Source organism: Mauremys reevesii, linkage group 14 (assembly GCF_016161935.1).
Source record: "Mauremys reevesii isolate NIE-2019 linkage group 14, ASM1616193v1, whole genome shotgun sequence".
In the NCBI taxonomy this organism is placed as follows: Eukaryota; Metazoa; Chordata; order Testudines; family Geoemydidae; genus Mauremys; species Mauremys reevesii.
This window is the reverse complement of record NC_052636.1, coordinates 1,946,061-1,970,218: the sequence shown is the minus strand read 5'-3', so window position 1 is coordinate 1,970,218 and position 24,158 is coordinate 1,946,061. Positions and strand designations below refer to the sequence as shown.

At 52.6% G+C, this 24,158-nt stretch overlaps 1 protein-coding gene and 1 pseudogene across 1 annotated transcript in view; both read right to left on the bottom strand.

Annotated features, from left to right (window-relative positions):
* LOC120381427 (zinc finger protein 883-like) overlaps positions 1-9,463 on the bottom strand; it is a 244,231-nt gene extending 234,768 nt beyond the window's left edge. The window contains exon 1 of the mRNA XM_039499617.1: positions 8,955-9,463. The gene's annotated coding sequence lies outside the window, so the exon portion shown is untranslated. The remainder of the gene's footprint in view (positions 1-8,954) is intronic.
* The window catches only part of LOC120381397, a 36,045-nt pseudogene that overhangs the window by 3,883 nt on the left and 8,004 nt on the right, over positions 1-24,158 (bottom strand).

The following is a 24,158-nucleotide window of genomic DNA, read 5'->3' as shown; positions in this document are numbered from 1 at the left end:
GTCTTTGAGACTTCCATTGTTCAGTGTGCTTCATACATATGTGGACAGTCCTTGATAGTGTTTCCATGTAAATGGAGACAGGCCTATGCTACTTCAACAGGAATTACATCCCCATCCCAGGAGAGGAATTCACTCCTTCCCACCCAGTGACTAACAAAGCACATTGAGAGGGAAGCTGACCCAGGCATACTAAATAAAGCCCCCATTCTCCAGAGGCAGACAAGGTCAAAGTGAAGGGCTAGGACCATGAATCATAAAATCACAGAAACACAGGGGTAAAAGGACCTCAAGGTGTCAGCTAGTCCATCCTCCAGCCCTGAGGCAGGACCAAGTATACACAGACCATCTGTCTAACCCAGGGGTGGGCAAACTTTTTGGGCCGAGGGCCACATCTGGGTGGGGAAATTGTATGCAGGGCCGGGGCATGGGTTGAGGTATGGGATGTAGGAGGGGGTGTGGTGTGCAGGAAGGGGCTCAGGGCAAGGGATTGGGGCACAGGAGTGGTGCAGGGCATATGAGGGAGCTCGGAAGGGGGTTGGCATGCAGGAGGGGTGCTGAGTGCAAGAGGGGGCTCAGGGCAGGGGTTGGGGTGGAGGAGGGGTGGGAGGTGCAGGCAGAGGGCTTAGGCCAGGGAGTTGGGGGGCGGGTGCAGGAGGGGTTCGGGCTCTGGCCCGTGCCACTTACCTAAAGCGGCTCTGGGGTGGCAGCGGTGCGCACCGGGGCCAGGGCAGGCTCCCTGCACGCCTGCTCTGGCCCCACGCTGCGCCGTTCCAGAAAGCGCTGTGGCCCCTGGGGGAAGGGGGGTGGAGGGCTCTGCATGCGCTGCCCTTGCCGCGCCTCCAGGTACCTCCTCCAAAGCTCCCATTGGCCGTGGTTTCCTGTTCCCAACCAATGGGAGCAGCGGGAGGCAGTGCCTGGTGGCAAGAGCAACACATGGAGCCCTCTGCCCCCCCGCCCCTGGGGGGCTACAGAGAAGTGGTGCCGGCCGCTTCTGAGACCGGTGTGGGGCCTGCAGCACCATGGGGGGCAATCCCACGGGCCGGATCCAAAGCCCTGAGGGGCCGGATCCGGCCCGTGGGCCGTGGTTTGCCCACCCCTGGTCTAACCTCTTCTTAAAAACCTCCAGCGACCAGCATCCCACAACCTCTCTTGGGAACGTATTCCTGTACTCACAGTTGGAAAGTTTTTCCTAAGACCCAACCTAAACATCCAATGCTGCACAACAAGCCAGTTACTACTTCTCCCCACCTTAACCCTAACCAGGCGAGGAGAAGGGAAGACCAGATTTCAAGAAGACGACCACGGTCAGTGGTGTCAGACAGCTGACAGGTCGAGGAGGAGGATGGAATGCTGGTTCTGAGCTTTGCCTAGGGACAGGTCATTAGAGACTTCAGCGAAAGCAGCCTCAGCCCTAACCCTAAGTGCTACAATCTCTGACTCCCTGAATCCTTCCCTTCCTCCCCCCCACCAGATCCTCCTGTGATGGGTTGGGTCACAGAGTCGCCCTTGGGACTGTCACCTGAGATGCTGGAACTACCTCTGAGCCCATAGCTCTGTCAGTTAGCGATGTGAAAAATCTCATCCCTACCTGACATAAACTGCAGAAAAAGCTGTAGTGTCGACACAGTTACAGTGGCAAAAAAGTCCATTAAAAAGAAAATCAAGGAAATTAAACGCCCATAAAGTACATGAAGCAGAGTTAAGGTTGCCTAGTGCTGCCTTGGGCCCTTCCAGCACATGGATGGTGGTGAAAAATAAAACCTCTGAAAACCAGGGAATGAAGAATTAAACTACACACCACCCCTGCAATGCAAGCTTAACTCTCCCCTTACCCCCTAGCCCTGGAGCTGGCAAATGTCACTGGGAGGATGGTGCAAAGGTTGACAAACTATCCAAGGAAGGGGCCAATTTTCCATCTCTTGAAGGCTTCAAGTCAGGACAGGATGCCTTTCTGGAAGATGTTTTCATCAAACACAAGGTATTCAATGCACTGCAATGGTAACTGGACGAAACTCCATGGCCTGTATTACACAGGAGGTCAGACTAGATGATCTAATAGTCTCCCCTGGCCTTAAAATTTATTGATCGACAGAAGGAAGGACTAAGAACATGCCACTGTGTGTTTTATGTTCCTCAGAGCTGAACAGCAGCATTTATCCACAGGCACTCCAGCAGCATGCATCTTGCCCTGTACCTTTACATGAACGGTGGAGGGACTAACTGAAGCAGCCTGGCAGAGCTGTGACACGGAGAGAGGTGCACGTGAAACTGGAAGGAGCAGGTATTCCTCATTTCAGTGCTGACTGGCGTAGACGGCGTCAATAAAGGTGCACAAGGGTGTGTTCGTGCCACAAGGATTGTCAGCAGGCTGGTGCCATACATGCTAGGGATCTCTGGGGCTCAGGGAGGAGTAAGCGAAGGCAACGACTCAGAAGGAATCCTCATTGGAAGGGTAAAGAGGTGGTGACATTATGAAAGTCTGAGATGCATTGTGTGCAGTAGGCTCAGTGTCTGAGCGCAGGCCAGGGCAGGCAGCTTCTGTTCCCTACATCGGATCTATCCCCAAGTTTTGCCTTAGCAAAGAGACGGTGTCAGCGTTTGTGCTACTGCGCCTGTGCTCTGCTCCCAAAGTGTTCTGTAGCGGGGAGGGCCGAGCGCTGGTCTATGGGTCACTGGCCTGTCGGGGTGTCGCTGAAACAGGGCAACGCTGAGGGTGCCTTGTCAACCTTCACTCTTCATTTCCCCTTCTAAGAACCGAGGGGACGGGAATCCTTACCCAGCGAGGCCACGTTCTCGTAGTTCTCCTGCATGACATCCCTGTAGAGGGCTCTCTGAGCGGGGTCCAGCAGAGCCCACTCTTCCCTGGTGAAATACAGAGCCACCTCCTCGAAGGTCACCGGCCCCTGAAAGAGCAAGAGCCCCCCACTCTGCACCTGCTGCCCAGTGACAACCCCACCGGTCACAGGGGAGAGGGCCAATCACATGGAAGCTGTGGGAGGCAGGCAGGATCCCACCCCCTCCCCATCAGAGCAGCCAGGAGGCATCAGGGGGAGGGGAGAAAGAGAGAGAGAGCCCCTCGCCCCTTCTAGCAGACAGTCACATTCAACACTCACCTACCCGCCAGAAGCGGATACAGGAGATGGAGCCCCCTGGCAGGCCCCCTGGCAGGAATCCCAACACCCTCCCCAGTGCCAGCACTTGGATGGGAAGGGATGGGGTGTCTTCCCCGGGCCTCACTGGGGGCTGCCCTCTGGCTAGTAGGTTCAGACTCCAGTATTGGAGGCTGGTACGTTTCCCCAGCCCAGTTTGGGGGGGTGTTTCCTCTTGACAAATTAGGGAATTTCCACCCACAAATCCCATGGGTCTGTTGCTAGAATCTAGGCCCCACTGTAAACTAATCCCAGCAGGTTTGTCACATCCTCTCTCTCTCTCCACCCAGGGTATTTCCTGCCCCCCTCCCAGCTCCTGACCACCCCAGAAGCACCCACCTCCTATGTCTTTACTGCCCTTCTCCCTCCAACAGGGGCCCACCAGCAACTCCCCGATAATCCCTACCTGAGCTGGCTCCACGGCAGCCATTTCCCTTCCCTGCTCCCTGGAAGGATGGGACGTGATGCTGCAGCCTGTCAGGGCAAGAAGGGGACGTGTCAGAACAGGACAGTAACATCACATCTCAATTCCCCCCGGCTCTTTCCCCGGAGATGGATGTTCTCAACTCTATCATGCAAATAACAGAAATATTCAGAACACAATTAGTAATGGGGGGGGGGGCTTTAACTACCCAGACACCTGTTAGAAAAGGAATTAAACAAACACAAAGCGTCCAGTAAGTTCTTGGAATGTGTTGGGGACACCTGTTTGCTTCAGAAGATGGACGTAGTAACCAGGGGGACGGGCATTGTAGGGTTGACTCTGACTAACAGGCAGGGGTTTGTTAGGAAACAGAAGGTGGAATGTAGGGTTACCATACCTGAACTTTCAAAAAAGAGGACACTCCATGGGGGGGAGCCCCACCCCCTATCCACTCCCTCCCACTTCCCTCCCCCTGACTGCCTCCCACAGAACCCCCAACCCATCCAACCCCCCCTGCTCCTTGTCCCCTGATCACCCTCTCCCGGGACTCCTGCCCCTAACCATCCCCCGGGACCCCACCCTCTATCTCAGCCTCCCTTGTCCTTGTCCCCGACTGCCCCCTCCTGAGACCCCCCCATCCTAACTGTTCCCCTAGGACTCCATCCCCTACCTGTTCCCTGACTGCCCCGCCCCCTATCCACACCCCCGCCCCCTGACAGACCCCTGGGACTCCCACGCCTATCCAATCACTCCCTGTCCCCTGACTGCCCCCCCGAACCTCCGACCCATCCAACCCCCCATCTCCCTCTACCCTGAGGCTGCAGAGGAGGGGGAGGAGCCAGGGAGAAGGGGAGGGGCTCTGGCTGCCGGAGGCCGCGATGCGAGAGGCTCAATCCAGCTCGGCCTCTCTGTCAGCTGCGCCACGCTCTGCATGGGGAGGGAAATCCCAGACCTTTTTTGAGAGTTTTACAGATTCCCCCCCTGGACTTTATAACCCAAAAAGCCGGACATGTCCGAGAGAATGCGGACGTATGGTAACCCTAGTGGAAAGCAATATGGGCAAAATCGTTCATGAAATGATGATTTCGTGATTCTAAGAGAAGGAAGGCGTTAGAGCAGGAAAATAAGGACAACAGACTTCAAAAAGGCAGACGTCAATGAACTCTGAAAACTGGTATATGAGTGCGACATTTCCCTCAATATTCTTTATGGAAGTGAATATGTGATAACAGAGACATACTTTGTGCAAGATGGCTCTTGTCAGATATCATTGGAAAAGTTATAATTTACTGACATGCATCCGACGAAGTGGGTATTCACCCACGAAAGCTCATGCTCCAATACGTCTGTTAGTCTATAAGGTGCCACAGGACTCTTTGCTGAATTTACTGACTGTGATTATCCAATTTATGTGCACATATCATTTCTGTATCTGAAGCTGGGAATATTGACTATGTATTTGTATTTCAACTATGCTACTTTGGGTGACGCCCACTGCTAACATTTCAGGTACAACAATGGAAAAGCCAGACAGGGCGGATGGGCCATCAGCGAAGACAATGGACTGTGAAAAGGCTCCATACTGCCAGTGACTCCTGGACCCTGTGATACTACAGAGTCAGGTGGTCTCATCACCGGATACTCAACATTACCTGGGACTTCTTGTAACTTTCCACTGGAAGGGAAGGGGGACCAAGTTTGGGAAACAAAGGATTCCCAGCTTATGTAAATCCTATTGAAGGGTAGGAAGGCAAATGAGATTCCTCTTCTCCATGGCCTGTCTGCCCAAGAAGAAAGACTGCTAAAGCCCCCTGAAGAGAAGGCCGGGGGAGGGGGACAGGGAGTCCAGACTGAGACAGGGGTCCAGTCTGAAAAGAAATATAACTGGAACTCTGAACCAGAGACACTTTGCAACCTGCCTGAAATAAGATTTAGAGTAAGAAATTACATTGTCAAGTATCAGAGGATCCTGTGGCACCTTATAGACTAACAGACGTTTTGCAGCATGAGCTTTTGTGGGTGAATACCCACTTCTTCGGATGCAAGAACAACAGATGTATTGGAGCATAAGCTTTCGAGGGTGAACGTAGTGGAAATTTCCAGAGGCAGGTATAAATATGCAGGCAAGAATCAGGCTAGAGATAACGAGGTTAGTTCAATCAGGGAGGATGAGGCCCTCTTCTAGCAGTTGAGGTGTGAACACCAAGGGAGGAGAAACTGCTTTTGTAGTTGGCTAGCCATTCACAGTCTTTGTTTAATCCTGACCTGATGGAGTCAAATTTGCAAATGAACTGAAGCTCAGCAGTTTCCTTCTGAAGTCTGAAGAAGACCAAAGGAGACAAGGAACCCCAAGGAGAAGAATTCACCTCCAAGACCCAGCCTAAGATAACAGCTGCCAGAGACTGACCTTGCCTGGCCAACAGAGGAAGGCTGCCTGCCTGTACCAGGATTGGTGAGCATGACACTGTGTGCTTAGTATGTGTATTCTGCTTGTTTGGGAATTGTCAATAAAGAGAGGATAAGGATATTACTGTGTGAGGCTCTTTCAGTGGCTAAAGATCCTGCCAACCCGCAGGAAGGTGCACCCTGAGCCCTAGGAATTGGGTAAGGGTGTGTGTGTCCCTACAGCATGGAAGAGTCAGAGAAATGTTTGTGGGTAACACATTTGGTGGAGAGAATGCAGGCAGCCTAAGGTCATTTGGACCGAATTGATCCAGCCAAACACAGTAATAGCAGAGTACTTGTGGCATTGTGTTAAAGGGCGACCACCTGCTTGGCAGAATGTTCACCCTGAAGCAACAGGAGGGAATGGAAACCAGGCAAAGGGACCAGGAGGGGTGGGTATTAGCTGAGGAGGTAGCAGAAAGGGGTCCATGCCCATGGGGACAAGATTTGTTCCAGGGGAGAGAGGCCCTGGATTCTGCTTATAAGGGGTTTGAAGCATTCTGTAAGTGCATGAAACCAAAACCAAAGCAGCAGCAGCCTGGGCATTGTGGAAAACAGTCACCAATCTCTCCAGCCTGGTAGCACTCCAGGAAAGGCAACTGGAGGATTACAAATGTGATTTGGCTGTAGTCAAGGACACTCTGGCTCAGTATAAGGCATCTGAATGGGCCAGTGCAGCCTCTGTATTACAGAATGCAGCCACTCTGCAAGCAAAAAACGGGAGATTGTGAGCAGCTAAAGCTGACAGTGGAAAGCCTGAATAGCGAGCTCTCTGAGTTGCAGATGAATCTGGGAGATGCACAGGCAGCTGTCAGAGCAGTGTTACAGGAAAATAAGGATCGGGCCCAGACAGGCAGTGATCACACAGCCTGCAGGCAGCGAATAGAGAAGCTGGAAAGCATGTTGGGGGCCCAGAGGGGCATTGTGGCAGCGATACAGGGGAGTGTGAGCATGGGCACTAGGGACACAGACACTTGGAAGAGGACTAGCTGGAAGGATCCTGGATGCCCGTACCCCCCAGATGTTCTTCCTGAGGGGCCCTATGCCCCTGCACACAGGGAAGTGCAGGATTTGAAATTAAAGACATGAGCTCAATCCTGTGGCTCCAGTGATCACAAGGGTGGTAACTAGTGAGGAACCTAACCCAGATGATGCACAACAGCAAAGGCAAACCAGGAAAACCGTTACTGAGGTTTCTGATTTTACCCCAGATCAGGTCCAGGCATCTGCTCAGCTCCTGGGACCCCTAGAGAAGGACACATGTCTGGACTGGATGCTGAAGGTGTTCTCCCAGACTGGGTGGAGGCTGGCAGATTATGAGGTTCTGGCCCAGGCCTGTACTAGTGCCTCTGATTGGGCAGTAATTGTATGTGATTAAGGAGGAGATTTTGGCCATGGCCTCTGGGGTTGTGCCAGTGGTTCGAGGAACTGCCCCTGATTTTGATACAGTGGCTTGTAAGACTGCATTGCTCGATGGTTTAAATTCAACAATGAAAGTGATTCTAGGACCCATAGATCCAGGTACGGGATACCCAGAGTTAAAGCAGGATATTTTTCGAGCAGCGACAGTTTTTCGAGACACACACGGACAGGCAGGAAAAGGAAATAAGGACAGGAGACTAGAGCCTGTACAGGCAGTAACTTTTGCCAACAACAACAAACAGCTCAGTGCTGGGCGCTGGACTAATTGCCCTCTCAAGGTTCATTCCAGCCCTAAAGGACTGTAACTCCTCACTTAACGTTGTAGTTATGTTCTTGACAAATGCAACTGCCTGTGAAACAATGTTAAACAAATCCAATTTTCCCAGAAGATTTAATGTAAATGCAGGAGGTTAGGTCCCAAGGAAAATTTTTGGGGGCAGACAAAAGGCATATACAGTACTGTACTGTGGTTGGGAAGTGCCCCGGCTTACCCCACACAGGCACAGCCCGCTGCAGGCAAGGAGGCTAGGAAGCACCTTTTACAGCAGCAGCAGCTTCCCCGGAGAAGAACAGGTGCGGATTTGCCAGGAATTGCTCCAGGCCCGCCTCTTCCTGTCCCTGCTCCACCTCAGGTCCACCTCTTCCCACCTCCTCTCCGGAGCACAGGCCGGACTAGAGTCCCTTGGGCAATGCTCCCTTGTAAAGTCGCTGCTCTTCCACAGAATCTTACAAGCAGTGGTCAGAGCAGGCAGCCAAACAACGTTATAAGGGAGCATTGCACAACTTTAAAGGAGCATGTTCCCTAAATGAGCAGTGACGTAACTTTGAAACAACGTTAAGCGGGAGGACGTTAAGTGAGGAGACACTGTACTATGAGTCTATGCTGGGGAAATGTCTGGTCACTTGGTTACAGCACTGACCAGCCCCTCCCACTAGCCCGAAACCACCGAGACATTTTGAAACTCTCCCAGTAACAAAGTCTGGGAACCAAATGGGAGAGAAGAGCAGAACAAAAAGTGTGACATTGGGGCATTTCCCCTGACACCGTCCCCAGACCAGCACACTCCCATCGCAGGGGGAACAGGGAGAGTCAGGAACTGGCTTTTCCTCCCCCTGCACCTCACCTTGATCATAGCAAAGTGAATCTGCCCAGGGATGCGACAATAAGTGTGGGGCCGGTCAGAAAATTGGGGAATCTCTCTCCCCAATTATTTCTCCCACTGCCCTTTTCAGTCTCTGTCTCCTTTTTCTTCTTGTGTCTCCCGTCCCCTGTTTCTCCCGCTCTGGATGACAGCCAGTCCTGGGGGCTTGCTCTCCTATAGCTGGATCGGTTCCTGCAGTTACTAAGGAGAGGAGAGATATGGGGTGGGGAGGAGCTGTTCGTGAAGAGTCACTCTCATGCCCACTCCCTGAGGTCTCTATGAATCACCTAGCGTCTCTGACTCAGATGTTGGTGTGGGCAGAGCCTTGGGTTGTGACCTATGGGGCTAATTACAGCAGGAGAAAATCCTCACCTTGGCTGGGCACAGAGGAAGCTTTACTCAGGGTCACTCCCCAGCCCTGATCCTGCTGGGGGAGCAGCAGCTGCTCAACCTGGGCTCTCAGATCGCAATGGTAGCAGCAGCGTCTGAAGCGGGAAGCTCAATCCTAATATCCTGAGGCAGAGAAAGAGACAGAGAGAAACCGAGTAACTTTCCCCCCTTTAGTAACAACTGAAACCTCCTCCCCACAGAGACACATCCTAATCCTATCTGCCCCCATGTTAATTTGGAGTCACTCCCTGTTCTCACTTGCAGTGACTCCGGATTAACATGCGTCTCTGCGAGACCTGAAACGTAGCTCAGGAAGGAGGAGGCCAGACTCCTTTTAAAGGGATCATTGCAGCAGGGGCATCAAACCTCCTTCCGCCACCCTCACTCCCATATCCTGAGACGGATTCACAGCAATAGTTTTCCACCCGCTCTGCCTGACTGCGCCCCCTTTAACACTGTCTGCCCCTCCCCCACCCCCTGGCTGATTTTCCATTCCCTCCTGCCTGCCCCCCCATTTCACACTGTCTGCCCCCCCCACCTCTGACTGATTTCTCATCCCCCCCGCCTGATCCCCCGTATTTCACACCGTCTGCCCCTCCCCCACCCACGCCTGATCCCCGTATTTCACACCGTCTGCTCCTCCCCACCCCTGGCTGATTTTCCATCCCCCTCCTGACCCCCATTTCACACCATCTGCCCCTCCCCACCCCCTTGATTCCCCATTTCACACCGTCTGCCCCTCCCCCACCCCTGGCTGATTTTCCATCCTCCCCCACCTGACCCCCCCATTTCACACCATCTGCCCCTCCCCACTCCCAGCTGCCCCCATTTCACACCATCTGCCCCTCCCCCACCCCTGCCGGTCCCCGCCTTTCACCCCGTCTGCCCCTCCCCCACACCTGACTCCGAGACTCGCAGTCCAGAAGGCCCCGCGCGCGCGGCTGCTTCCAGGGTCTCTCCGCCCATCCGAGAGCGGGGGGGGGCGCGCTCACGCGCACCGCTAACCGCCTCCACTCGTCGGTTGGGCAAACGTCATTTCCGGCCCGAGGTGCGTCAGGGACTACGTCTCCCAGCTTGCCCCGGGCCCCGCCGAACTCTCGGGCCCCGCCCCGCCCCTGCGGACGCGCTGACGCCGGGTCAGACCCGGGAGGCGGGTTCGGCGGAGCTGAGCCCCCACCACGCCGCCCCACGCGCGCGCTCAGCTTTGGCTGGGACTGCGCAGGCGCGCGCAGCACGGCAGGCGCATGCTCAGTAGCACACGCTGAAGCCGCTGCGCCCTCACTCTGAACTGCCAGGGGCCAATCGCGTGCGGGGATGGGCGGAGTCTGGGCAGGGGGCGGACACTGACCGTGCGCGGGGGGGGGGTTAAACAGCGGGAGGCGGGGAGAGGGGAGGAGCCAAGTCAGGGGTGGGGGAGGGGAGCTGGGGTTAAGCGGGGGGGGGGCAGAACCCCGGCAGGGGGAGGGGCTGGGGGGGCTTTTTTATCCCCCCTCCCACAGCGCAGCCCCCGCTGCCCAGGGAGCCCGGCTGGTCACCGGGGGTCACTGCCCCCCCCCGGGGGCTGCCCCACTTAGCCACCAGGGGTCACTGCCCCCCCATGAGCGTGTGGGGGGAATAATCGGGGGGGGCTGCCCCACTTAGCCACTGGGGTCACTGCCCCCCCATGAGTGTGTCCGGGGGAAATAACCGGGGGGCTGCCCCACTTAGCCACCAGGGGTCACTGCCCCCCCATGAGTGTGTCCGGGGGAAATAACCGGGGCGGGGGCTGCCCCACTTAGCCACCAGGGGTCACTGGGGCAAAGTCTGAGAAGGAGACTAGGGAAAGGGTCGATAATGGCTCTGTCAGCACCGACCCTTCACTGTCACCTAAACGGAGACGCCCTTTCTTTGACTCCGGCCCCTGGGGCGCAGGGTAGGAAGTGGGGACCCACAGCAAATGACTTGAGGCCGATGCAAAGAGTGGGTACGGCGGGTGGGTCTGGGCTCCCCCACATCCGTGGTTCTCAACCAGGGGGGCACAGGCCCCCCTGGGGGTCTTTCAGGGGATTGCCCGAGTTTTACACCCGGCTAGGCAGAAAGCCCTAGCGAAGCCAGTCACACCCCAAAGTGACCCGACACGACTTGTGCGCGCCGTGCTACGGACCGTGCACGGGCACGTGAGCGCACTAGTGACACCCCGCGCACTGGCACGTGAGCACACACGAGCGACACCCCCGTGCACGGGCACATGAGCACACACGAGCAACACCCCCGTGCACGGGCACGTGAGCACACACTAGTGACACCCCCGCGCACGGGCACGTGAGCGCACACTAGCGACACCCCCGCACACGGGGGTTATAATGAGCCGGGGAGGAGGGGACACTTGGCGCTGTCCCGCCAGCCGGGGGCGGCGGTCACGGCCGACCCACTGCTGCAGGCGCCCCCGGGGCAGGAGGCTCCGCCCCACCCCCAGCAGGGTCCCGACCCCTGGCCACTGCCCGTTCCTGGGGGCGGGCCCCCCCCCGAGGGACACGAGCCAGTGGGGGCGGGTCTGAGGGGCGCGTGCCCCGGGGAGTCTCGGGGGGGAGGGGCCGAGGCTCAGGCTGACCCCGGGCTCCTCCCTTACCTGGGCTCGAGAGGGCGGAAGGCGTCACACCGCTCGCTTCTCCTCAGAGCGGAAGTGACGTTTGGTGGAGACGGGGACCCTGGGGGGGTTAATCCCAGTGTAGACGCGATGTGAGGGTGTGTGCACACGGCGATGAAACACCCGCGCCTGGCCCGTGTCTGCTGCCCCGGGCCTGGGGACAGGGGACCTGGGGGGGTTAATGGCAGTGTAGACAGGATGTGAGGGTGTGTTCACACTGCTGTGAAACACCCGCGCCTGGCCCGTGTCTGCTGCCCCGGGCTTGGGCTGTGGGGCAATACAGTTGCAGCGCAGGTGTCTCGGATGCTGGGCTCGGGGGCCCCACACGGTGGGGAGGGAGTTGATCCAGTGTAAATGGTAAAAGCGCAGTGGAGTATTTACCCCAAATTTACCCAGGGGAGCAGCCAACCTCACAGTGAGAGGGATGGGTCACCCCTCCTCCCCCCCAGGACTGGGGACAGGAGGCTACAGGGGGGCAGCCTTAGCCATTCCCCCCCTTGGCTTATGGGTCTCAGTTTCCTCCTCTGAAACCACTTCACCTCCTGCTCCTACCCCCCCAGGCACTCACACCCTCCCCCACTCACCTAGATAAAGACCCCTGGCCCCTCTCATTCCCTCCCCTTGGCACATCTTCACCCCCACCCACCCTGCTCATCCAAAATTATCTCATCTCCCCTCCCCCCACCTGCATCCCTCCTGCCCCTGAGTGGGCCCTAAACGAACCTGACACATCACCCCAGCTGGGCCTCGCCCAACCCCCCCCACCCAGCCACACCAGGAGCCCCAATCCCTCTTCTCACCCCCCCATAAACCCATCCCTACATTGCCCCGCAGCCTCAGTCCCCCTGGCCCCCTCCCCGCCCAAACCTCCGACCCTCGGTGCCCAGCCGCAGCCCCCTCCCATTGCCATGCGCCCAGCTGAGGCCGCTGGGGGTTCCACTCCATCCCTACACCCCAACCCCAATTGCCAAGATGGGAACTTAGTTGTTTTGCCCCTTGTGCTGGGTTTAGGGAAGTAAGGTCACACGTCAGTCTGCTGCCCTCCTGCGATGGGAAGGGAGCCAGAGGGACGAGACCGTGAGAATTGTTGATGCCAGGCAAAAGCCGTCCATCTGGGAGCGGAGCAGCCGCTATTGTCAGTGAGATAAGTGTCTGCTTTGGTGAGGACTCTGCTCACGGCTCACCTGGCTCCAGGTAGGGAGGCCCCATTGGCTGGGTGTGTAAGAAAAGGTTCCTGACCAGCAGTGGTTACGAGGGAGACAACGTGCCCGGTTTCAGGGGCTGCTCATTTCTCTGGCCAGGAGCAGTGTGTCCTCCGCAGCGGAAGGTTGAATCTAGTAGGACGACTTACCTTCCTCCGCTGTTTTTCCTTTCTCCCTCCCTCCTTTTCTCTCTCTCCTGTGGTGTGTGGGCCAAGTCCCTCACTCGCCTCTCCCAGTGTCACTCCTGCAGTGTGAGGGAAACGCTTTGTGCACGACAGCAAATGGCCACATGATGCCACTGTCCCTTGATGAGGGAAATGGCTGGTGCATTACCTGGATTGGCCACCAGGTTTCATTCTTGCTCCACGTGGGAAATGCTTAGTGACCCCAGGTGGCTACTCGAGGTAGCGCACCCGGCATCTCCTCCAGCGCCCGCTACCAGGCCCCATTCAACATCCTCCAACCTGCTCCCACACCCCCAGGCTTGCCAACAATCTGCCCACCCCTCTCGACCTGCCCCTTTTACCTGGATTTTCCCTTGCTCCTCCTGATCCACCCCATCTGCTTCCCCATCTCAGGGCACCCCAACATCCTCCGTGACACCCCATCCCTACATCTCAACCCTAGTTGGCTCCAACCTATTTCTCCCATTGCTGGGCCCCACTTTCCCAGCACTGCATGCCCTCACACCATCCACAGCCTGCCAGGTTCCCCTCTCCGATTCCTGTTCCCCCTCGAGCCTGCTGGGTTCCCCTTCCCAGCCCCACTGGGGTCCTCCAAGCCCCCTTCACCTTGCCCTTACTCCCTGGGGCTTCTGAATCCCACATTCCCTCAGGACACCTTGGGAACCCGACACTCCTCTACATCACAGTGCAGCCCCCACCCCATATATCTCTGAGTTTCATAGACGATAAGGTCAGAAAGGACCGTTATGATTGTCTAGTCTGACCTCCTGCACAGAATCTCACCCATCCACTCCTGTAACAAACCCCTAACCTATGGCTGAGCTACTGCAGTCCTCAAATCGTGGTTTAAAAACCTCAAAGTGCAGAAAATCCTCCAGCAAGTGGCCCGTGTCCCACTCTGCAGAGGAAGCCTGTCACCTATTGGTCGCAGCGGGAAAATTAAACTGAAACGCTCTGAAAGGGATGAACTAAGAGGGATTTCGTAACTGGGCAGGATAAAGGATAGACAGGGCGGTAAATGCAAAACAGAACAAAACAGCTCAGTGGTTTACAGAGTACAAGCAGCCCTGAAGCTTAGACCCAACTATGAATAAAGTTTCAGTGTTACTCAGTTTGTTGCTGTAAATGGCTCTAGACTGCATGGTGTCAGCTCATGTTTCCTCTCTCTCTTGTTCAAGGGAATTAGGATCAGGACCTCAAGGACCATGCCACCAGGGATCAGGACTGCTTAGTGGGATGGAAGAGATTATTTGACCAAATACAGGCTGCTTCATCTCCTGGTGCCAGACAGATAACCTCCTGGTCATGTGACCCTTTCTCACCCGGCAGGATAGTTCAAGCATGGGTGGTTGACATCTCAATACAGAGCTGGGGCAAAGGGGACCTGCAGCTGTCTCCTCCAGCACGGTACAGGTGGTTCAGAGTGAAGGAAAGGGGTGACCTGCCCCCTCTTCCCACATGTTTAGTAGTTTGTGATGTAAAAATCCTGCTGGAGAAACAGATCTTTTTACACCTTATTACTGAGATTCAGTGCCCACGACCTGTCCCTGACTTTTACTAAAATAACCATGACAAAAACCTTAGCTTAACAATGATGGGTCAACTTGCCTTCCTCTGCCACAACACTGTAGGAAACATGACCCTACCCCCTCCCTAGGGTGCTACTGACACTAAAACAACCTCAAAAAACCTACTTATAAATTACTATTGGGTGGCACCCTCGTCACCCGCACTTCTATGCAGCTGCTGGCTAAACCCTTCCCCCAAAATATAAACCCCGACCTCACCCCCTACCCAGAACCCAACTTGAACCCTCACCCTATAACCTGGTCCCCAACCCTAAACCAAAACCGTAGCCCAATCCTCACCCCCACCCTAATCTCTAGCTCTGAACCCAGCCTCTCTAAGCCTGACACCACTCCCACCCTGTGCAACAACAGTGCAAACGCCCCAGGAATCCTGCTTCTTACCACCACTGGCTTTGAAATGAACCTTTTCTTCCTTTGCATTCCAAAAACCTTAATTGGCGTTGGATGGGTTATTTAGTGGGTTTACAAAATGTAACTGTTTGCTATTACACTGTAACAGAATACAGATAAGTGAAAACAATGCAAACAACATTCCACTCGTTTTCAGGACCCTTAAACACCCAATACACTTCTACATTTAACAATCACTTTGATATATACACACATCAATTGGCCTGAATACACTCTGAGGTAAGTTGCTCTGCCAGCATCACACCTTGTACAAACATTACTGCAATACCGTGTAGAGTAGTGTGACCCCCGGGGGTCTGTGAGCTGGTTTCAGGTGGTCTGCAGGGCCCCACAGCTGAAGCCCAAAGCCCCCGTGTCTCCCACAGGACAGAAACCTGAAGCCCCAATGCTCCCCACTCCACAGGGCAGAAGTCCTGAGCCTCCACCATCCAGCAGCTGTAGCCCACAGCTGCCCTCCACCCAGCAAGCCAGCAGGTTAGTCCTATAGGCTACATGACTCAGAATCAGGACAGGAGATTCTCCCATTGCATTTGCCTCTGAGCCACTCAAACCTCCTTCACTCCTTAGTTTGGAGTCATATTACTTACAAAAGTTCTAGTATTGTCGTAACGGAAAAAAAAATCAAAAAACAAACTAAACAGACAGCCTCCCCATCTGCAAACAATCCCATCTCAGTAGGAAAAGTCCTACAACAGGCTTTGCCAACAGCCGGAATCTAAGATTTAAACTCCAAATGATCTCACTGTATTTGACACCCATTCAAATTGAGGGCTGAGAACCCTGAATCATAGGACACATTCAGTGGTGGAACTGTAGGAAGTGAAATCATTCTACATGGCTCAAAAAGAGGAAACACTGCTGGGGTAATTCAGAATGTGGGAATCCTCCGACTCACCACTTCTTCTGGTGTCAGAGGTTGAAAAAAAAACACTTTCCCCCCCCGTCAGACACAGTCACCAGGCGATGCTCTGGAACGACTCCATATGAAGCCAGTCAGGACTCTGGGGGAGCTTGTCTCCTTTCTCTGAGCACACAGTCACCAGGGCAAGAAGCTTACACAACTTTGACCTTCCTGGGTTTGACCTCAAAGCATTCAGCATTCCCTTCCACACCGTGCGCTTCCCGCAGTGAGTCCACCTGGACAGGGCTCCTGGGGAAGCCAGAGGCCCCTGCATCCCAGCTCCGCAGTCAGCAGTGACTCTCAGCCAGCCGGAAAAACAAGGTTTATTATTTGACAGGACCACAGCGCAGGACAGAACTTGTTAGCACAGAAATCAGTGACTTTCGGCCAAGTCCATCTTGGGGAGTCATGGGCCAGATGCCCTGGACTCCCGCTCTTCCAGTCCCCCAAGCAGACTGCCAGCTTCCAGCAACCTGTTGCCGGCCCAAAGGGCCCGAGGAGCAGCAACAGTGGGGGTTCGTTGCCCGGTGTGCGTCACACTAATTAACACACCAGGGTGGAGAAGCAAACCAAGTTTACTTGAGCTCAAAAAAAGGTGCCAGGGAGAAAAAAAAGCATTCTCAAATCCTGCACACCCGGGCAGGCGGGGTCCCAGCATTTATACCTTAAGCTGTTTGTGTAAGCCTTTTGTTTGGTTTTCCCCCTCACCCCTCCCTTCCCAACAGCAGTTACTTTAAGCATTACATTCTAGCGTGTTAGAAAAGTTCTCATCCGCATGTTTATCTGTTGGCCTTGTCAGCTCAGGCACATGAAGACTTCTCCCCCTTTCCTCCCCCCCTTGTCACTACTTTTGCTAGTTTAAGCAGGACTGCAGCTGTCTGCTAGAAAAGCTGGCTCTCACATATTCTGCTTTTAGGCTGTTAACACATCTTAGGCTGGTTAAAGGTCACAGCATGGAAGAACTTTGGTTTACTTAGGCCTAGGGACACCAACATTACTTTACATTTGCCATTTTGTTGCCCAATCACATAGTTTTGTGAGATCAGATTTGGGCAAAGAGTCATCTGGTTGCAACCCATTGCTGGGTCGCAGGTTACAAAGGCACCGTGTGTTGGGTTCAGTCACAGACTGAAGGGAAGGGAAGGTCCTTTCATGGATTGAGAACTGGTTAAAAGACGGAACAAAGGGTAGGAATTAATGGTAAATTCTCAGAATGGAGAGGGGTAACTAGTGGTGTTCCCCAAGGGTCAGTCCTAGGACCAATCCTATTGAACTTATTCATAAATTATCTGGACAAAGGGGTAAACAGTGAGGTGGCAACGTTTGCAGATGATACTAAACTGCTCAAGAGAGTTAAGACCAAAGCAGACTGTGAGGAACTTCAAAAAGATCTCACAAAACTACGTGATTGGGCAACAAAATGGCAAATGAAATTTAATGTGGATAAATGTAAAGTAATGCACATTGGAAAAAATAACCCCAACTATACATACAATATGATGGGGGCTAATTTAGCTAGAACTAATCAGGAAAGAGTTCTTGGAGTCATCGTGGATAGTTCTCTGAAGGAGTCCACGTAGTGGGCAGTGGCAGTCAAAAAAGCAAAGACAATGTTAGGAATCATTAAAAAAGGATAGAAAATAAGACAGAATATCTTATTGCCCTTATATACATCCATTGTATACCCACATCTTGAATACTGCATACAGATGTGGTGGTCTCATCTCAAAAAAGATATACTGGCATTAGAAAAGGTTAAGAGAAGAGCAACTAAAATGATTAGGGGTTTGGAACTGGTCCCACGTGAGGAGAGATTAAAGGGACTAGGACTTTTCAATTTGGAAAAGAGGAGACTAAGGGGGGATATGATAGAAGTATATTAAATCATGAGTGGTGTGGAGAAAACGAATAACGAAAAGTTATTTTCTTGTTCCCATAATATAAGAATCAGGGGCCACCAAATGAAATGAATGGGCAGCAGGTTTAAAACAAATAAAAGGAAGTTCTTCACACAGCGCACAGTCAACTTGTGGAACTCCTTACCTGAGGAGGTTGTGAAGGCTAGGACTACAGCAGGGTTTAAAAGAGAACTGGATAAATTCATGGAGGTTAAGTTAATTAATGGCTATTAGCCAGGATGGCTAAAGAATGGTGTCCCTAGCCTCTGTTTGCCAGAAGGAGGTGACGGATGGCAGGAGAGAGATCACTTGATCGTTACCTGTTAGGTTCACTCCCTCTGGGGCACCTGGCATTGGCCACTGTCGGTAGACAGATACTGGGGTAGATGGACCTTTGGTCTGACCCAGTACGGCCATTCTTATGTTCTTATGAGAAAAATGGTACAAAACCCAACTGCTATTCAGCAGAACCCAGGGCAATGTGGGAACAACTGGGAATAAGCCAATCTGTCCCTAGTAGGGGAACCCGATGACTAACAATCACTTGGCAGTGGGAGGAAAAGTATAAACATGATGCCCCAAATTTGGTTAGACCAGGAAAAGCGATGGAGGTTGTGTCCAGTGGTGAGGAGATTTGCTATGTTACCCTGGACACTATATGGGCTATTTTCTTTCTTGAAAAAATAGTTGTGTTTTTATATCAGAATTGCTAACTCAATCTAGCTAACTCCATGCAAAACCCTAGTGGAGCCAAAGCCCAGGTAGATTTAACCTCCATGTACCTAGTAAAGGTCACTCCTGGTTCTCCCACTTGGGACTGAGGGACATTCCTGTTGGAGGGACACACACTTCCATGACACAGGAGTTGATGAAAAACACCATGGGCTTCTCTGGTGATAAATAAGAGAAGAGCTGTGATGGAAGAATTTCATACGGTTTCTCTCCTGTGTGGCTCCTCTGATGGAGAATAAGGTGTGAGCTCCGAGCAAAGGTTTTCCCGCCCTCACAGCATTTATAGGGTCTCTCTCCTGTGTGGATTCTCAGATGGCGAATAAGGTGGGATCTCTCAGCGAAGGTTTTCCTGCACTCAGGATTCATAGGGGCGCTAGCCTTTGTGGATTCTCTGATGGCGAGTAAGGTTTGAGCGCACACTGAAAGTTTTCCCGCACTCACAGCATTTATAAGGTTTCTCTCCTGTGTGGATCCTCTGATGGCGAATGAGGTATGAGCGCCAAGCGAAGGTTTTCCCGCACTCACAGCATTTATAGGGTTTCTCTCCTGTGTGGATCCTCTGATGTACAGTAAGGCCTGATCTGTGAGTGAAGGTTTTCCCACAGTCACAGCACTTATAGGATTTCTCTCCAGTGTGGATCTGCTCATGGTGAATAAGGGTTGAGCGCTCAGTGAAGGTTTTCCGGCACTCACCGCATTTATAGGGTTTCTCCCCTGTGTGGATCTGCTCGTGGCGAATGAGGTATGAGCGCCAAGCGAAGGTTTTCCCGCACTCAGAGCATTTATAGGGTTTCTCCCCTGTGTGGATCCTCTGATGTACAATAAGGCCTGATCCCCGAGCGAATGTTTTCCCACAGTCACAGCACTTATAGGATTTCTCTCCAGTGTGGATCTGCTCGTGGTGAATAAGGGTTGAGCGCTCAGTGAAGGTTTTCCGGCACTCACCGCATTTATAGGGTTTCTCCCCTGTGTGGATCTGCTCGTGGCGAATGAGGTATGAGCGCCAAGCGAAGGTTTTCCCGCACTCAGAGCATTTATAGGGTTTCTCCCCTGTGTGGATCCTCTGATGTACAATAAGGCCTGATCTCCGAGCGAATGTTTTCCCACACTCACAGCATTTATGGGGTTTCTCCCCTGTGTGACTCCTCTGATGGTGAATAAGGGCTGAGCTCCGAGTGAAGGTTTTCCCGCACTCACAGCATTTATAGGGTTTCTCCCCTGTGTGGATCCGCTGATGGTGAATAAGGGTTGAGCGCTCAGTGAAGGTTTTTCCGCACTCACAGCATTTATAGGGTTTCTCCCCTGTGTGAATCCTCTGATGGCGAATAAGGTGTGAGCGCTGAGTGAAGGTTTTCCCGCACTCACAGCATTTGTAGGGTTTCTCCCCTGTGTGACTCCTCTGATGGCGAATAAGGTTTGATCGCTCAGTGAAAGTTTTCCCACAGTCACAGCATTTATGGGATTTCTCCCCTGTGTGACTCCTCTGATGGTGAATAAGGTTTGAGTGCTGAGTGAAGGTTTTTCCGCACTCACTGCATTTATAGGATTTATCCCCTGTGTGGATCCTCTGATGGCTAATGAAGTATAAGCGCCGAGCGAAGGTTTTCCTGCACTCACAGCATTTATAGGGTTTCGTTCCTGTGTGGACGCTCTGATGTATAACAAGGCTTGAGTTCTGAGCAAAGGTTTTCCCGCACTCACGGCATTCATAAGGTTTCTCCCCTGTGTGGATCCTCTGATGGCCAATGAGGTGTGAGCGCCAAGCGAAGGTTTTCCCGCACTCACAGCATTCATAAGGTTTCTCCCCTGTGTGCATCCTCTGATGGCGAATGAGGTATGAGCGCCAAGCGAAGGTTTTCCCGCACTCACAGCATTTATAGGGTTTCTCTCCTGTGTGGATCCTCTGATGTACAGTAAGGCCTGATCTCTGACCGAATGTTTTCCCACAGTCACAGCATTTATAGGGTTTCTCCCCTGTGTGACTCCTCTGATGGCGAATAAGGACTGAGCTCCAAGTGAAGGTTTTCCCACACTCACAGCATTTATGCGGTTTCTCCCCTGTGTGACTCCTCTGATGGTAGATAAGGGCTGAGCTCCGAGTAAAGGTTTTCCCGCACTCACAGCATTTATAGGGTTTCTCCCCTGTGTGGATCCACTGATGGCCAATGAGGTGTGAGCGCCAAGCGAAGGTTTTCCCACACTCACTGCATCCATAGGGTTTCTCCCCTGTGTGGATCCTCTGATGGCCAATGAGGTGTGAGCGCCAAGCGAAGGTTTTCCCGCACTCACAGCATTTATAGGGTTTCTCCCCTGTGTGGATCCTCTGACGGTGTGAGCGCCTCCTGAACTTTATCCCACCCTCAAAGCCCGTGTTCTCTCTCTTTTCCGTCAGGATTCTCTGCTGGGCTGTGGTTTCCTTCAGCCCTCTGTGAGTTCCCTGATAATTAACAGATATTCCAACTTTCTGCGCTGGCTGGTTTCCCTGCCGCTTCTCTGGCCTGTGCTGCCACTGAGAGCCTTTTCCCTGCTCAGAACTCCTGGACACACTCCCTTTGCTTCTTTGCAATAACGCCCCATGCGGTTCCACTTGATCATCTTCCTGCTGAGGAGTCTGCTCCATGGTCTCTCTCACTATCCCTTCACCTGATGGGACAGAGAAAGAAAAACCTCAGAAAGCAGAAGACAAAAGGGGGGAACAAACCAAGAGAATAGCTGGAGATGGAGAAAAACCAGGGACTGAATTTCCCCAAATTCTTCCCCAAAGGGGCGAGAGGAGGGGATCAATTCTGCATCCAGTTCACATCCAGACATTCCCCAGAGAAAAGGGAGTCTGGGGAGGGAACTACTGCCAGGAGTTAGGATGGGTAGGAAGCCATGAACAGTATCTGCCCTAAAGATATGACACCTGCTGGGGATCATCCTGAACCCAGAGACCTCACAAGGTCTTTGCTGGGAATCCCAGCTGTTTCCTTCAAACACTGAGAAGGTTTAATGATCCCTCACCCATGCAACTGCCTCTCAGGATCTCTCTTTCCTCTGAGCCCTGGAGATCTGGGGCCCACGGCTCTTCCCCTCGTTCCAGCTGGGAGATGACATCAGGTTTGGAAACTGGGAACCCTGCTCAGAAGAAAGAAGACCAGTGAGATCAGGTAACACGCTAAAGAAGAAGTTACTCAACTTGTGCATCAATGATGGTTCTTTGAGATGTGTCTCCCTATGGGTGCTCCACTGTAGGGGATGGCACATTAAAAACAGCTGTGTAGACTGGTGGCTTTCCACACTACTGGGCCCCTGTCAGGAGTCTGATTTGTTTTGCGTACCTCCGAGTTACACCTCATTTAAAAACGACTGGCTTACAAAATCAGACATAAAATACAAAAGGGTCACCGCACACTGTGAATTGCTGACTTGCTCATTTTACCATATAACTGTAAAATACATAATTGGAATATAAAATTGGACTTACATTTCAGTGTATAGTATATAGATCAGCATAAGCAAGTCACTGTATGAAATTTTACTTTGTACGGAGTTGGCTAGTAATTTTTCCATAGCAACTCTGGAAGACCTCTGCGTACCCCAGGGGTACACATACCGCTGGTGTAGACACTGCAGCTCAGGCTTCAGAGACTGAGCTCCAGACCAATCTGCAACCGCTCTCTCTCTGTCGCCTTGTCTTTTTGCCCTGGATAGCAGCAAACTTAAGCCCAGTCTGTTTGTACCCTAGTTCCTGTGTCCGAAAGGGCAGGGCAGTTGTGTTCCCATGTTCTGCTTCCCTCGAACCCAGTCATTACACGTTAACCTCCAGTCTTTGAGACTTCCATTGTTCAGTGTAAATGGAGACAGGCCTATGCTACTTCAACAGGAATTACATCCCCATCCCAGGAGAGGAATTCACTCCTTCCCACCCAGTGACTAACAAAGCACATTGAGAGGGAAGCTGACCCAGGCATACTAAATAAAGCCCCCTGTCAGAGTCTGCACCCTCACTTGAAAATGGGGGGTTTCAAAGTGAGGACCCGCATGTCTTCCCCCACCCCAAAATCCTAGGGTAGGTCCCCTTTGCTGCCACCACCGCGGTCAATACGTGGGCCGGGACACCCTGTTTCCCCCCTGTCTCCCTTCAAAGACGCTCCCTGGGAACACAGATCAACTCACAGAGGAGGAACCTTCCCCCTCCCCTCTCTTCCCTCTCTCCAGCCTGCTCCGGAGAGAGAGATACCTTGATTCAAACTCCTTGAATCTCCCACACGCAGGGAATCAGCCCACTTCCCCCCTCCCTCTCTGCTAGCCACTCTGTGAATCACCGAGAGAGAGCGTCTTAGCCCCTTCCGCTATCCACAGTGGAAGGAATTTAATCAAATCTTTATAGGAAGAATTTAGTAAAAGAAAACAAGAAAATACAGAATCTCTATGAGTCCAAGCTGGACACTCATAGGGTATAACCTTGCTAAGTTCTGGAGAGAATCCCCTCTCCTTCTCAGTACAACCAGTACAAGCAGAATTAAGAATAATCAATAACAAACACACAGAATTGCAAGCATAGGATTATTAGGTGAGGACACCAAGTATCTTTCTAATACTCACTATCTTGACTAGAAGAAATTAGTTCAGAAAGGTAGAAACTTGTAGACTTGATTAAAACATCTGGACTCTTGTAACTCCAGACGGCTAAGAACAATACACACACACACAGAGGGAAAAGTTCCCTCCTAGGAATTTCAAATTCTCTTCCCTGATTGGTCCTCAGGTCAGGTGCCCACCAGGTACTATGCTTTAACCCTTTACTAACTATTCATGACACCCCCATTCTCCAGAGGGAGACAAGGTCAAAGTGAAGGGCTAGGATCATGAATCATAAAATCACAGAAACACAGGGGTGAAAGGACCTTGAGATGTCAGCTAGTACATCCTCCAGCCCTGAGGCAGGACCAAGTATACACAGACCATCTGTCTAACCTCTTCTTAAAAACCTCCAGCGACCAGCATCCCACAACCTCTCTTGGGAACGTATTCCTGTACTTATCTGTACTCACAGTTGGAAAGTTTTTCCTAAGACCCAACCTAAACATCCAATGCTGCACAACAAGCCAGTTACTACTTCTCCCCACCTTAACCCTAACCAGGCAAGGAGAAGGGTAGACCAGATTTCAAGAAGACGACCATGGTCAGTGGTGTCAGACAGCTGACAGGTCGAGGAGGAGGATGGAATGCTGGTTCTGAGCTTTGCCTAGGGACAGGTCATTAGAGACTTCAGCGAAAGCAGCCTCAGCCCTAACCCTAAGTGCTACAATCTCTGACTTCCTGAATCCTTCCCTTCCTACCCCCTACCAGATCCTCCTGTGATGGGTTGGGTCACAGAGTCGCCCTTGGGACTGTCACCTGAGATGCTGGAACTACCTCTGAGCCCATAGCTCTGTCAGTTAGCGATGTGAAAAATCTCATCCTACCTGACATAAACTGCAGCAAAAGCTGTAGTGTCGACACAGTTACAGTGGCAAAAAAGTCCATTAAACAGAAAATCAAGGAAATTAAACGCCCATAAAGTACATGAAGCAGAGTTAAGGTTGCCTAGTGCTGCCTCGGGCCCTTCCAGCACATGGATGGTGGTGAAAAATAAAACCTCTGAAAACCAGGGAATG